Source organism: Ornithorhynchus anatinus, chromosome 20 (genome assembly GCF_004115215.2).
Source record: "Ornithorhynchus anatinus isolate Pmale09 chromosome 20, mOrnAna1.pri.v4, whole genome shotgun sequence".
Classification (NCBI taxonomy): domain Eukaryota; kingdom Metazoa; phylum Chordata; class Mammalia; order Monotremata; family Ornithorhynchidae; genus Ornithorhynchus; species Ornithorhynchus anatinus.
The window spans coordinates 10,297,601-10,309,947 of record NC_041747.1 but is presented as its reverse complement, the minus strand read 5'-3'; the positions used below and the strand labels follow the sequence as shown (position 1 = coordinate 10,309,947).

General features: G+C 46.7%; 1 protein-coding gene across 1 annotated transcript in view; it reads right to left on the bottom strand.

Annotated features, from left to right (window-relative positions):
• ABHD13 (abhydrolase domain containing 13) overlaps positions 1-9,524 on the bottom strand; it is a 161,309-nt gene extending 151,785 nt beyond the window's left edge. The window contains exon 1 of the mRNA XM_016227650.3: positions 9,409-9,524. The gene's annotated coding sequence lies outside the window, so the exon portion shown is untranslated. The remainder of the gene's footprint in view (positions 1-9,408) is intronic.
• Positions 9,525-12,347: the final 2,823 nt, after the last annotated feature.

Here is a 12,347-nt window from a genome sequence, read left to right as displayed (position 1 = left end):
AGCTTGGACTCTAACTTTGTCTTCCATGCTGGCTTTATTGCACACTACTCTGCCCTGCTCCCATAGAAATGAACAAAGCTGCTATTGTCTGTACAGTGGAAATTGGGAATCCTTAATAGACAAAGCAAATTTCCCTGGAATAGCAAAAATGTAACCAAGTGACAGCGATTCTGAAAAACAGAGTTGGTGATCGTCTCAAGATTTCCTTCCCCACCCCTCATTTAGGGTGGCCATTCTTCCAGTTTTATATCAGACATTCCAGTTCACACCGGTCTGGCCCCTATCTGGTTCTGATATGGATCTGATATTTTTACATTCGGGATCTACCTTCCCTCTGCCTTGACTCCTGAGGCCTTGTTCTGTGACTCGGAAAAGGCGCCCGAGTCTACGGGGACCTGGCAGGAGAATGCCATGGCCCCAAAACAAGGGAGACAGTAATCCCCTCCACAGCATACTCTAAATTTTGTGGATTTCTACAAGGAACCTTATCGTGAGTTGTTATTCCACCATTACATTATGTTCTGCCTCCAGTGTAACACCCACGACATGACATTCGGTTGTTGCTTTTGGATTGGCAAAAAAGCACCCAATATGCTCCAAGGTGGTCAGACACCGTCCCAGCCCAACCACAGGGCAGTCACCTTGTCCAAAACGGCAGGGGTTTCATCAGACACAAGGTCATTTTTACAGCACAAGCCATTCGTCTTCTTTTCTGAGGGAAATTTTATGGAAAAATGGACTGGCTGGGATGAGTCCCCGGAGACCACCCTCCCGAGAAACGAAAGAACGGATTCACACGTCACTGTCCAATAGTTTGGGCAGAGTGCCAGGCTGGGCTGAACGCAGTGCTTTCAATGTTTGCGTTGTAATATCAGCTAGGGGACTGCCTCTAGATCTAAACTGGAACCACAACTTTTCTGGACCTTGTTCCTGTTTCATACAGCACCTAGTAGAGTACACTGCACAAAGTAAGTGCTCAATACATACTATTATTATTGCCCCTGCTACACAGCGTGTGCACAGCAGTTTTGATCCCTCAACACTTGTTTCTCTCCAACTGCGTCGCCCTCTGCTTGTGACCAGAACTTGGCATTCACGCTGGAACCACACTTCAGAAGCCTAATAATCGATTGCTATCCCGGGGATTACTAAACTGGGATGTGGACAACAATAGTAATAAAAGTAATAATAAAGAATTATGGTATTTATAAGCATGTGACATGCGCAGTTCTAAGTGTTGGGGTAGATACAAAGTAATCATGTCAGATCCAGCTCCTGCCTGACATGAGACTCGCAGCCTAAATGGGAAGGAGAAGCGAACAGGGATTAAATAGAGTATATAATCCAATTTATAGTGAGAGAACTGAGGCACCGAGAGGTTAAGTGACCTCCCCAGGGTCACACAGCAGACAAGTGGCAGAGCTGGGATTAGAACCCAGGCCCAAAGGCCCATGCTCTTTCCACTTTCTCTTGCACTTCAAGTTGCATTCCTCTTTATTTTGGTTTGGACATCGACTATATTGGCTTTGTCAGTGAGAAACCTCTATTGCCCTGGGCTCCCTGGCAAACACTGTGTGCATGTCCGAAGTAATTGCGGTAGGTGTTAGGAAACAGAGGCTCATCCCTAATGAGCCTCTGTGAGTTTACATTTTCTATCTATCAAATAGGGAAAAAGCACCCATTCTCTCTCCCTCTTAGACTGAGACTCCCAACGTCCTGTGTCTGATTTAACTACGGTGTATCGACTCCAGTATATAACATAGTGCTTGGTACAGAGTCAGCGTTTACACCCAATGATGATTAAACTCTATTTTATTGCACTTAATACAGTGCTCTGCACAGAGTAGCGCTCAATAAAACCACTTATTGAGTAATTAAATAAAACGGACTCAGACGGACACAGCTTTTTACAACACAGCAGATTCAGTTGCCACTGAATTTTTTTGTGTGAGGGGGAAGAGGAGGGTGCAAATCCTGATGGTAGAAACCATGTAACACCATTTCTTAGGGTTTTTGGGGTTTTTTTGAGAATTGGTTTCCTCGTGTCTAGATTTACCTGCGAGGGTTATTGCCTGGCCGAACATGTCTGCAGGAAGCTCAACTTTTGGCCCTGTTTTTCAAACACATCTCACCTGGGCCCTTGGAAAGAATTTAGCTCAAAAGCATTTGACCATATATGGTTATAGAACAGCGCTCCTTTTTCATCCAACTACCACAGAACTCTGGAATAATGCAACACCTTGTTTCCATCGCACTGACAAGAAGTGAATTGACGAGTTTTTATCAAGGGCTTGCGGTGTCCTGAACACTGTGCTCGGCACGGACATTTCACTGAGCTTTATAAAGTGGGGAAATGATGAGTGTTAGAACTCATTTCCCTCCAAAACATGAACTGGAATCAGATCCCAGCCAATGCATTACTCACTGGGCCTTTTCCTTCGTCACTGAACTAATCAATGATATTTATTGAGTGCTTACTGTGAGTAGAACACTGTACCAAATGCTTGGGAAAGCACAATAGAGATTTGTTGATTCTCTTAAGGTATCGGTTAAGCACTTACTCTTTGCCAGGTCCTGTACTAAGTGCTACGGTACATACAAACTAAGTGGGTTGGACACGGTCCATGTTCCACATGGGGCTCCCAGTCTTAATCCCCATTTGACAGATGAAGTAACTGAGGCCCGAAGGAGTTAAATGACTTGCCCAAGGCCACACAACAGACAAGTGGCAGAGCTGGGATTAGAACCCAAGCCCTTCTGAATCCCAGGCCACTGCTCCTTTCGCTAGGCCACACGGCTTCTCATGCTGCTTCATTCGTCTAGGAGATGCTTATTTGTTTTACTTCTTCTAGCTACAGACTCCTGTTTGGAACAGGGTCTATTTTTCTTTGGTGCACGTTTAGCACACACGGCAGTGATTCACTTCTCATTTCAGTTTGGGGCCGGACCAGTCAGGAAAGGGCTTCGGCATGTATTTATTGTCTCTTGATCCTCAAGCGTGTTTTGGTACCCTTCTGCCCTGTCTTCTAGCCTGCAGCCAATAGCGAGGCTCCCCTCAAAGTGCCAGGGCCAACCAAAGGCCCCTGAATGATCAATCGATGGTATTTACTGAGCACTTACTATGTGCAGAGCACTTTACTGAGCATTTGAGAGAGTAACCCAGTGGGAAGACATGTTCCCTGCCCACAAGGAGCTTACGGCCTAGAGGGGGAGCCAGACATTAATATAAATAAATTATCGATAGGTATGGCTGGAAGGCCCCTCCTTCTGTCAGGGTCGGTCAGTCAATCATATTTACTGAGCATTTACTGGTGGAGAGCTCTGTACTAAACGCATGAGACTACACTATAACAGACATATTCCCTGCCTACAGTGACACCCTTCTTCCTTGGGCCACTGCCAAGAGCTTTAGGTGGCTACAGGGTGGAAGAGGGTCACTGGGGGCCGAGATGCGCTGCCTTTTCTTTTGATGTTGTCTTTGTGTTAGCTGCTTGGGCTTTTCCAGGCAGAAAACAGATCCTTTCCCCGCCAGATGCGGAGAGGAGGAAGGCTGAGGGCCTCTGTTCTTGGAAGTGGGCCAGCGGCTGACACAAACTTCCCAAGTAAATTCGTCTTTCTGAATACATAGGACTTGGGATGGCCCAACGGTTCTCTGCAACTCGGGGAAGTACTGGGGCTTAAGAAATGGCTTGGCCACCAGAGAAACAGCATGGGGTAGTGGAGAGAGCACGAGCCTGGGAGGGAGGTCATGGGTTCTAGTACTGGCTCTGCCACTTGTCCACTGTGTGACCTCAGGCAAGTCACTTCACTTCTCTGGGCCTCAGTTACCTCATCTGGAAAACGGGGATTAAGACTGTGAGTCCCATGTGGGATAGGGATGGTGTTCAAGCTGATTTCCTTACATTTATCTGCAGCACTTAGAATACTGTCTGACACATAGTAAGTGCTTAACACCATAAAAAAAAAAAACTGAAGTCAGTTGCCTAACATCACACAGCAACCACATGGCAGAGTTGGGATTAGAACCCAGGTCTTCTGCCTCCCAGGTCTGGGTTCTTTCCTCTAGGCTATGCTGCTCCTCTACTTGATCCTTCTCTAAAATATACATTCTCTCAGTAGCAACAGCTCAAATCACAGAATCATAAAAATCGATTAAAAAGACATATAAGGATGTAAACAACAGAAATGAATTATTAGAATTTCACCAGATATGGTTTCTCCAACTAAGTAGCAGCCAGTGATTCTGGGTAGACAGTGAATGAATTACCTCCTGAAGTCCAAATCGACCGAGAGGGGAAGTAGAGGGAGCGAGGAAAGCAAGAATGAGAAAGCCGAGAACAGAGAGAAACAGAAAGAAAGGAAGGGAGATGAACTCAACAGGTGCATGAAACTGGCATGAGGTTGATTTACTGCTGTAATATGCCGAGCTATATGCCGTAATTATCAAGAGTAAAAGCCCTATCTCCCAGCTTAGAGTCAATTATTTCACTCAGTGCTTATTTGAGTGCGTTCTGGTTTCATGAGAGGCAGCTGGCGGCACCCCAAGTTCAGCTACCCTGCCTGCTCTTCCCTAGCATAATTTCTCTGGCAATTATATTTTTTGGTTGGTTGGCCACAGGCAGGGGCTTTGGAGCTAACAAATCTGCTGGAAGACACAGCATAAAGCAGGGATGGTCACTGGCTGGGGATTTCTGGACAATTCTATTTGAAATCTGAAAGCAAATGCTCAGTAGTGGGGATGAGAAGATATTATTCATTCAGGTAGCTCTTCCTTTTAAAAAGTCACTTTCACTGTGGAGCCAAGAGTGTATTGAAAAGCTGAAATCTTTTTAATGAAGTCCACTGTGACTCCACGAGGCTAACAACTCCACCCCTTTGACTCTGTTAAAGAAGAGGCGGATATCTGTTCTGAATAATTTGACCCAGTGACCTCAGGAAGTCCCAGTGGCTTCTGCAAAGGACAGGTGGGGTGTGTTTTCCTTGTGTAGAGGGAGAGAACACGGGGAAGGTGAAAAGTTCAGGTCCTATAATGTAAGAGAAGCAGCCCAACCTAAAAGAAAGCACAGGGCTGGGAGTCAGGAAATCTGGACTCTAATCTTGGTTCTGCCCCTTACCTGCTGTGTGACCTTGGGCAAGTTGCTTATTCTCTCTGTGCTTCAGTTTCCTCAGCTGCAAAATGGAGACATTTGTTCTCACTCCCCCTTAGATTGTGAGCCCCTTGAAGGCCAGGGACCATGTCTGATTGGAGTGTAAATTCCCCAGAACTTAGCACAGTGCTTGGTCTACAGCAGGCATCTAACAATTACGATTACTCCTCTGATGGGACCAGCATTTCAGCATCACAGAATGGAAAGGGTTCTAAAACTGGAACTGGATCGAAAGTTTAAGGGGCACAGATGATTTCACCTGAAGAATGCAAGGTCAGAGAATGACTTAATAACTGTCCTCAACAAAACGAAGGGTTATTGTTCGAAAGCTGGTATCTAGGAGGTTGCCACTCAATGAGTGAAAATAGGAGAGGCAGTATGATCCAGATGAAAAAGCACAGGACTGGAAGTTGGGAGACCCGAGTCTTGTCTGTTGTGTGGGTAAGTTGCTTTACCTCTCTGTGTCTCAGTTTCGTCATCTGTAAAGTAATGCCCGTTCTCCCTCCCCCAAAAGCCTCATGAGAGACAGCGACTGGGTCCGATCTGACTATGTTCTATCTCCCCTAGCACGAAGCAGTGCTTGGCACAGAGTAAGCTTTTCATAAATGGCTTTATTATTAACATGCTGAAACTGTAATAGAGGTGTTTAGCTTAAATACAGAGACAAGCTTTAACGAACTTTGCAGGGCAGGTTGCCAAAAGAAACTGGGTGGTTTCCTTCTTTCGAAAATCTATGAGGCTGGATATTCACCTGCCACATAGGTTTGAGGTATAGTTCTGTCTAGAAGCAGGAGATAGCTTAAGTAGCCTTCAGTTCCGGATCCCACATTCACACTTATATAATCCTCAGAGGAGACACCACTGACGGTGTAATTCACCAGTGCTCACAATCCCACCTTGACCTCTGCATCAGCCTCCTCATTGACCTCCCAACCTTCTGTCTCTCCCCACTCCAGTCCATGCCTCACTCTGCAGCCCGGATCATTTTTCTACAGAAACGTTCAGTCCATGTTTCTCCACTCCTCAAGGATCTCTGGAGGTTGCCCATCCATCTCTGCATCAGAGTCCTTACCATCAGCTTTAAAGCACTCAATCACCTTTCCCCCTCCTACCTGACCTCACTGAACTCTTACTACAACCCAGCATCAACACTTTGTTCCTCTTACGCCAGCCTACTCGCTGTACGTTGATCTCATCTATCTTGCCGCCAACCTCTTGCCCACGTCCTGCCTCTGGCCTGCGACGTCCTCCCTCTTCATATCTGACAGGCAATCATTCTCTTCATACTCAAAACCTTATTCAAGGCACATCTTATTCATTCATTCATTCAATCGTATTTATTGAGTGTTGTGTGCAGAGCACTGTACTAAATGCTTGGGAGAGCACACTACCACAATAAACAGTCACATTCCCTGCCCTCAACGAGCCCTGACTAAGCTCTCATTTCCCCTACTCCCTCTCCCTTCTGCATCATCCTTGATCTTAGATTTGTACCCTTTATTCACCCCACCCTCAGCCCCCCAAAACTTAAGTACGTTTCTGCAATTTATTTTAACGTCCGTCTCCCCTTCTAGACTGTAAACTCCTTGTGGGCAGGGAACGTCTACCAACTCTGTTATATCGTACTCTCCAAAATCGATTAGTACTGTGCTCTGCACGAAGTAAGCCCTAAGCAAATACGATTGATTGATTCAAAACTAGATTCCTACTGAGTTTCAAATGAGTATTGCATTTAGCAGTGATGTATCTAACTACATCGGTCAAGCTATCGATGCCTCACACTGACTCGTCTAGTCTGGGAGCATTTTAGACCTACAGAGGACCTTCATTTGACTGGATTTAGCATTTCACATTCAGACCCCTAAGAAGTGACAATATGACGAGCATTGCAAAGGAGAAATGGCAGAAAGAGGATGCAAACTGTCTAAGAAGTAGACAGGGAAAAAGCAACGTGACCTAGCAGATAGAGCAAAGGCTTAGGAGTCAGAAGGACCCGGGTTCAAATCCCAGTTCCACCATTTGCCTGCTGTGTGACTTTGGGCAAGTCACTTCACTTTTCTGTGCCTTAGTTCTTCCCTTTTCTGCAAAATGAGGATTAAGACAGTGAGCCACATGTAAAACAGAGACTGTCCAACCTGATTAGCTTGGATCTACTCCAGCACTTACCACAATGCCTACCACATAATAAGTGCTTAACAGATACCATATTTTAAAAGTAGGAAACTGTAAACTCCCTGTGGGCAGGAAACTCTGGTATATTGTACTCTGCCCACAATTAAGTGCTCAATAAATATGACTGATCGATAAAAAAACTCTTATCGTGCAGATCACTAGTTAGCTTAGGCTCTGTCTGGTAGATGGATTGTAAGCTCATTAGGGGCAGGGAAGGTGTCCACTAATTTTGTTGTATTGTACTCTCCCAAGTACAGAGCTCTGCATAGAGTAAGCTCTCAAAAAATACCACTGATTATTTTCCTGTAAGCAAACCCGCAACTCTATTTCCTTCCCAGCAGGAATTCACGAGGCCTGCTGCCCCACCCTTAAAATCCCTCCCCAAATTCAACTGGACTAAAAGGATTGGGAAACAAATTTTGCTCAGTTAAACCTGTTCAGAACTCCACCCGGTATCCATTTTCACTACCAACATGTCTTTGTTTTCCCAGGGATAAGCCTAGTTCTTTTCTGGCCCAAAGGTTTCTTGAAAGGCGAAACTGTTCGGTCGTTCCAAAGGTTCTATCGGCCAGGGCTAGGTTCGTTCAACTGGTAGACCGAGTAGGGCCTGAATTAGAAAATGGCAGACGATAATACTTTGGTTGCAAGCAGCTAGAAAGCCACTTGATTTAACAGTGTGGGCCCACTATCTAGCAGAGAACCTAAACTGGTCTACCAAAAGTGAGAAGAGGAAGAAGGCCCTCATTAGGGTCTCTGGACCAGAAATGAGCAGCAGCGTTGCCTAATGGTTAGTGTGGGCCTGGGAGTCAGAGGACCCGTGTTTGAATCTCCGCTCTGCCGTGTGTCTGCTGTGTGACCCTAGGCAAATAGCTTCACTTCTCTGTGCTTCAGTTCCCTCATCTGCAAAATGGGGATGAAGGCTGTGAGCCCATGTGGGAAGTGGAGACTGCCCAACCTAATTAGCTAGTACCTACCCCAGCATTTAGAACAGTGCCTGGTACAGAGGAAGTGCTTAACAAACACAAAACATTAAAAAAAAGGAATTATCCAGGTTTGGTGCCAATGGGAGGCAATCTCAGAAGTTCAGATGAAACCCAGCTGGCCCCGGGAATGGGGCGAGACCGACGGCAAGTCATACGTCTCCATCTGATTGTCCTTCAGCCAACCGCGGCATTCAGTTGGCAGGAGGTAGTTGTGTAGGCAAAGGATGAAGAAAGTCGCCCATCCCCCTACTGAGTTGGGCTGGCATTAAAGCGATGCGTTTCCCTGGGCGCGCTCTGCACTGATGGGGAGGTGGCAGCAGGTGCCACCCCAAACCTCCTGCCAGGTTATACTGGTCCCGAGGGTCCTGCCCCATCGCTGAACACTGGGTAACAGTGGAGGGGCAGGAGACGGTCACAACTCCTCCAAGGGGCCTTTCCTCATTACGCCCTCAGGTCCCACACTCCCCTCTGCATAGCCTAAGTACTTGGTTGTGTTCCCGGATACTCCACCTGCCCCTGCCCAGCTCCATGGCATTTATGTACATATCCTTATATGCTATCATTTCCCCCACCTGAAATTTATTTTACTATCTCCTCCTGTAGTCTGTAAATTCCTTCTAGAAAGGGATTGGGTCTACCAACCCTGTTGTACTTTCCCAAGCACTTACTTCAGCACTCTGCCCATAGTATGTACTCAATAAATACCACTGTTTAACTGCGTGAGGAGAACAGAGTATACCACAGAACAAGGAGGGGGCGGCAGAGTCAAAGAAAACATGTGGAAGTAGCAGATTGAGAGGGGCACAGAAGTGGGGGTCCCTCCCGGCCTGCTGAGGTGTCGTCCGTCCCAGAGAGGTCACACGGAAGAAGGCTGCTCTCACTACTTTTCACTCAGAACCTCAAAAGCCCATACATCAGGGCCCGCCGGTTAACCACAGACTTCCACCACAGGCTTGGCTCCGCACTGCGTAGTGAACGGTGGCAGAATTTATGGGGAAACAGACCATACACTGAATGCTTCCTCAAGCATAAAGAAGGCAATCCTACTAAGTTAGGCCAACTAGCATCCTGGGAATGGCCCGTTGCTCTTCACCTGCGCCGGTTACCTTAATTTAAAGGACCGCAAGTCGCGTCGACAGAGCTTGACATCACCTGGACCGGTAAGATGGAGGGACACTCGGCGGCCGAGTTGTTTTCCTCAACCCGCCAGGGATCTGTGCCGCTGGAGTCACGACTTCCCCTACGAGGAAAAACGAAAGGGCCAATTTTAGTAACAGCGCATTAGAGTCGGGGCAATTTGTTTCCAAGATCCATGATGAAACCTACCACCTCTTTTGCCTCCACCTTCCTTCCTGAGCCCTCATCCCTCTGGCTCCACGCTCTAAGATGCCATTTCCTGCCAGAGCTAAATGACGAGATGTGACAAAACAGGGAGCGCTAGACAAAGTGTGCTGAAGGCACATACAGCGAGCAGCGAGAGGCAGGGTCCCTTGAATTGATTAAATCCTTTAAATAAATAAATTCTCATCCGCTTCATCAACCAGCAGAGGCTTGTTTGTTCCTCGGTGAAGGCACCCAAAACTGGGCGAGACACACCGGGCTGATGAAGAGACAGTCCAATAAAAATGACCTCTAGATTCGATCGCTCCCTCTGTCCCTCTGCCTTTCTCAAACAGTAATAATTATGGCCTTTGTAAAACACTTTCTGTGTGCCAAGCACTGTGCCGTAAGCTGTTGTTGGCAGGGAACATGTCTAACCACTCTATTGTGCTGCACTCACCCAGGCACTTAATACGTGCTCTGCACACAATAAGCGCTCATTAAATGTCGTCTGATGCACTAAGCCCTGGGTTAGGTGGAAGCAGCGTGGCTTAGTGGAAAGAGCCCGGGCTTTGGAGTCAGAAGTCGTGGGTCCTAATCCTGGCTCCGCCACTTATCAGCTGTGTGACTTTGGGCAAGTCACTGAACTTGTGTGCTTCAGTGACCTCATCTGGAAAATGGGGATTAAAACTGTGAGTCCCACGGGGGACAACCTGATTACCTTGTATCTACCCCAGTGCTTAGAACAGTGCTTGGTACAGTGTAAGCGCTTCACAAATATCATCATCATCATCATCATGGAAGATAGTCAAATTGGGCACAGTCCCTTCCCCACAGGGGACTACCAGTCTAGGGGGAGGGAGGGCAGGTATTTAATTCCCTGGGGAGCAGCATGGGCTTGTGGAAAGAGCTTAGGTCATGGAGTCAGAAGAAACTGGGTTCTAAACTCAGCTCCACCACTTATCTGCTGCATGACCCTGGGCAAATCACTTCACTTCTCTGGGCCTCAATTACCTCATCTGAAAAATGGGGATTAAGACTCATGTGGCACATGGACTGCATCCTACCTGATTACTCTGTATCTATCCCAGCACTTGGGACAGTACCTGGAACATAGTAAACACTTAAATATAAAATAAAAAGAAAATAAGGTAGAATGTAGCAGGAGAAGAGCAGAGAGCGCCTAGCACAGCACTTGGTCCGACTGGGTTTTTAATGAACACTATACGATGCTGATGACGTTGAAGGATTCATGAAGGGGAGCAGAGAAAGAGAAGGGTCAGGGGGATTTAAAATAGCTACAAGTAATCCATTAGTAATACATGGATTCAAGAGAGCCCATCAAAGCCCATCCCCGTTTGAAGCCATGTGGCATGAAGTGGGAGCTAGTTTGAAGGAGCCACCAGTAATAAGCATTTATACCCTGGAGGAGTATGAGTCAAAGGCTCGTTTTGCAGTACAATTTAACCTTTAAATCTCAAATATTTCCCAAAGGTTTTTTCAACAGATTGAAAATGCAGTATCCATTTATGAAAATAGGAGACGCACCAGGATGCAGCCATAATAAATGTTCATTAGAGCACACACCCTGAAACATGTGTGCACACGTGTGTGTGTGTGTGTGTGTGAGAGAGAGAGTAAAGGTCGGCTTTAATACAGAATCACTCTCAGTGAGATTTTCTGATTGTAAATGGATTGGTTCACCTCAGGTAAAGGGGCCCATTAATACAAAGGCCAAGCCATCCATTTTTTTATGGCATTTGTTAAGCGCTTACTATGCGTAAAACACTGTTGGAAGCGCTGGGATAGATACAAGTGAATTTGGTTGGATACAGTCCTGGTCCCACACGGGCTCACAGTCTAAGTAGGAGGTAGAACAGGAGAACTGAAGCACCGAGAAGTTGAGTGACTTGTCCAAGGTCACACATAAAGCTTTTGGCAGAACTAGGATTAGAATCCAGGCCCCCCAGGCTCCTGCTCTTTCCACTAGGCCATGCTTCTTCTCTTTTTCCACGCAAACTCCTGGTCCCCCTTTTATCCAGTCAATTTGCCAGGTTTGGGGGGGGGGGGGGCGGGGAGAGGGTAGAAGGGGCACGCTCATCTTAATCTGACCTGTCCCTCCACGCTATTTGAGTGGATCAGGAAGTTCTTAACAAGTACTGTGATAATTACTAGACAGCCCTGCCCTCTAGACTGTGAGCTCGTTGAGAGCAGGGAATGTTTCTGTTTATTGCTGTACTGTACTCTCCCAAGCATGTAGTAAAGAGCCCTGCTCACAGTAAGCGCTCAATAAATATGACTGACTGACTGACACACTTAAGTGGATACAAGCTAATCAGGTGGGACATAGTCCCTGTCCTAGATGGGGCTCACAGTCCTAATCCCCATTCTACAGATGAGGTAACAGGCACAGTGAAGTGACTTGTCCAAGGTCACACAGCAGACCAGGGGCAGAGTCGAGATTAGAATCCAATTCCTTCTGACTCCCAGGCCCGTGCTCAATCCACTAGGTCACGCTGCTGGCTTTGGGGGGGTTCTCCACTCCTGCCTGGTAAAGCCTAAACCACACATGTTCAAATGGAACTGAGTTGTTTCCTGTTCTGACCCTTTGTGAATTCTCCAAATGCCAGAGGCACATTAAAATGAAGGTGCCCTGAAAGAGAAAGAGAGAGAGAGAGAGATACCAGAGGAAAGAGCGGGTTGCAGCTGAGATTGGAAATGAGAT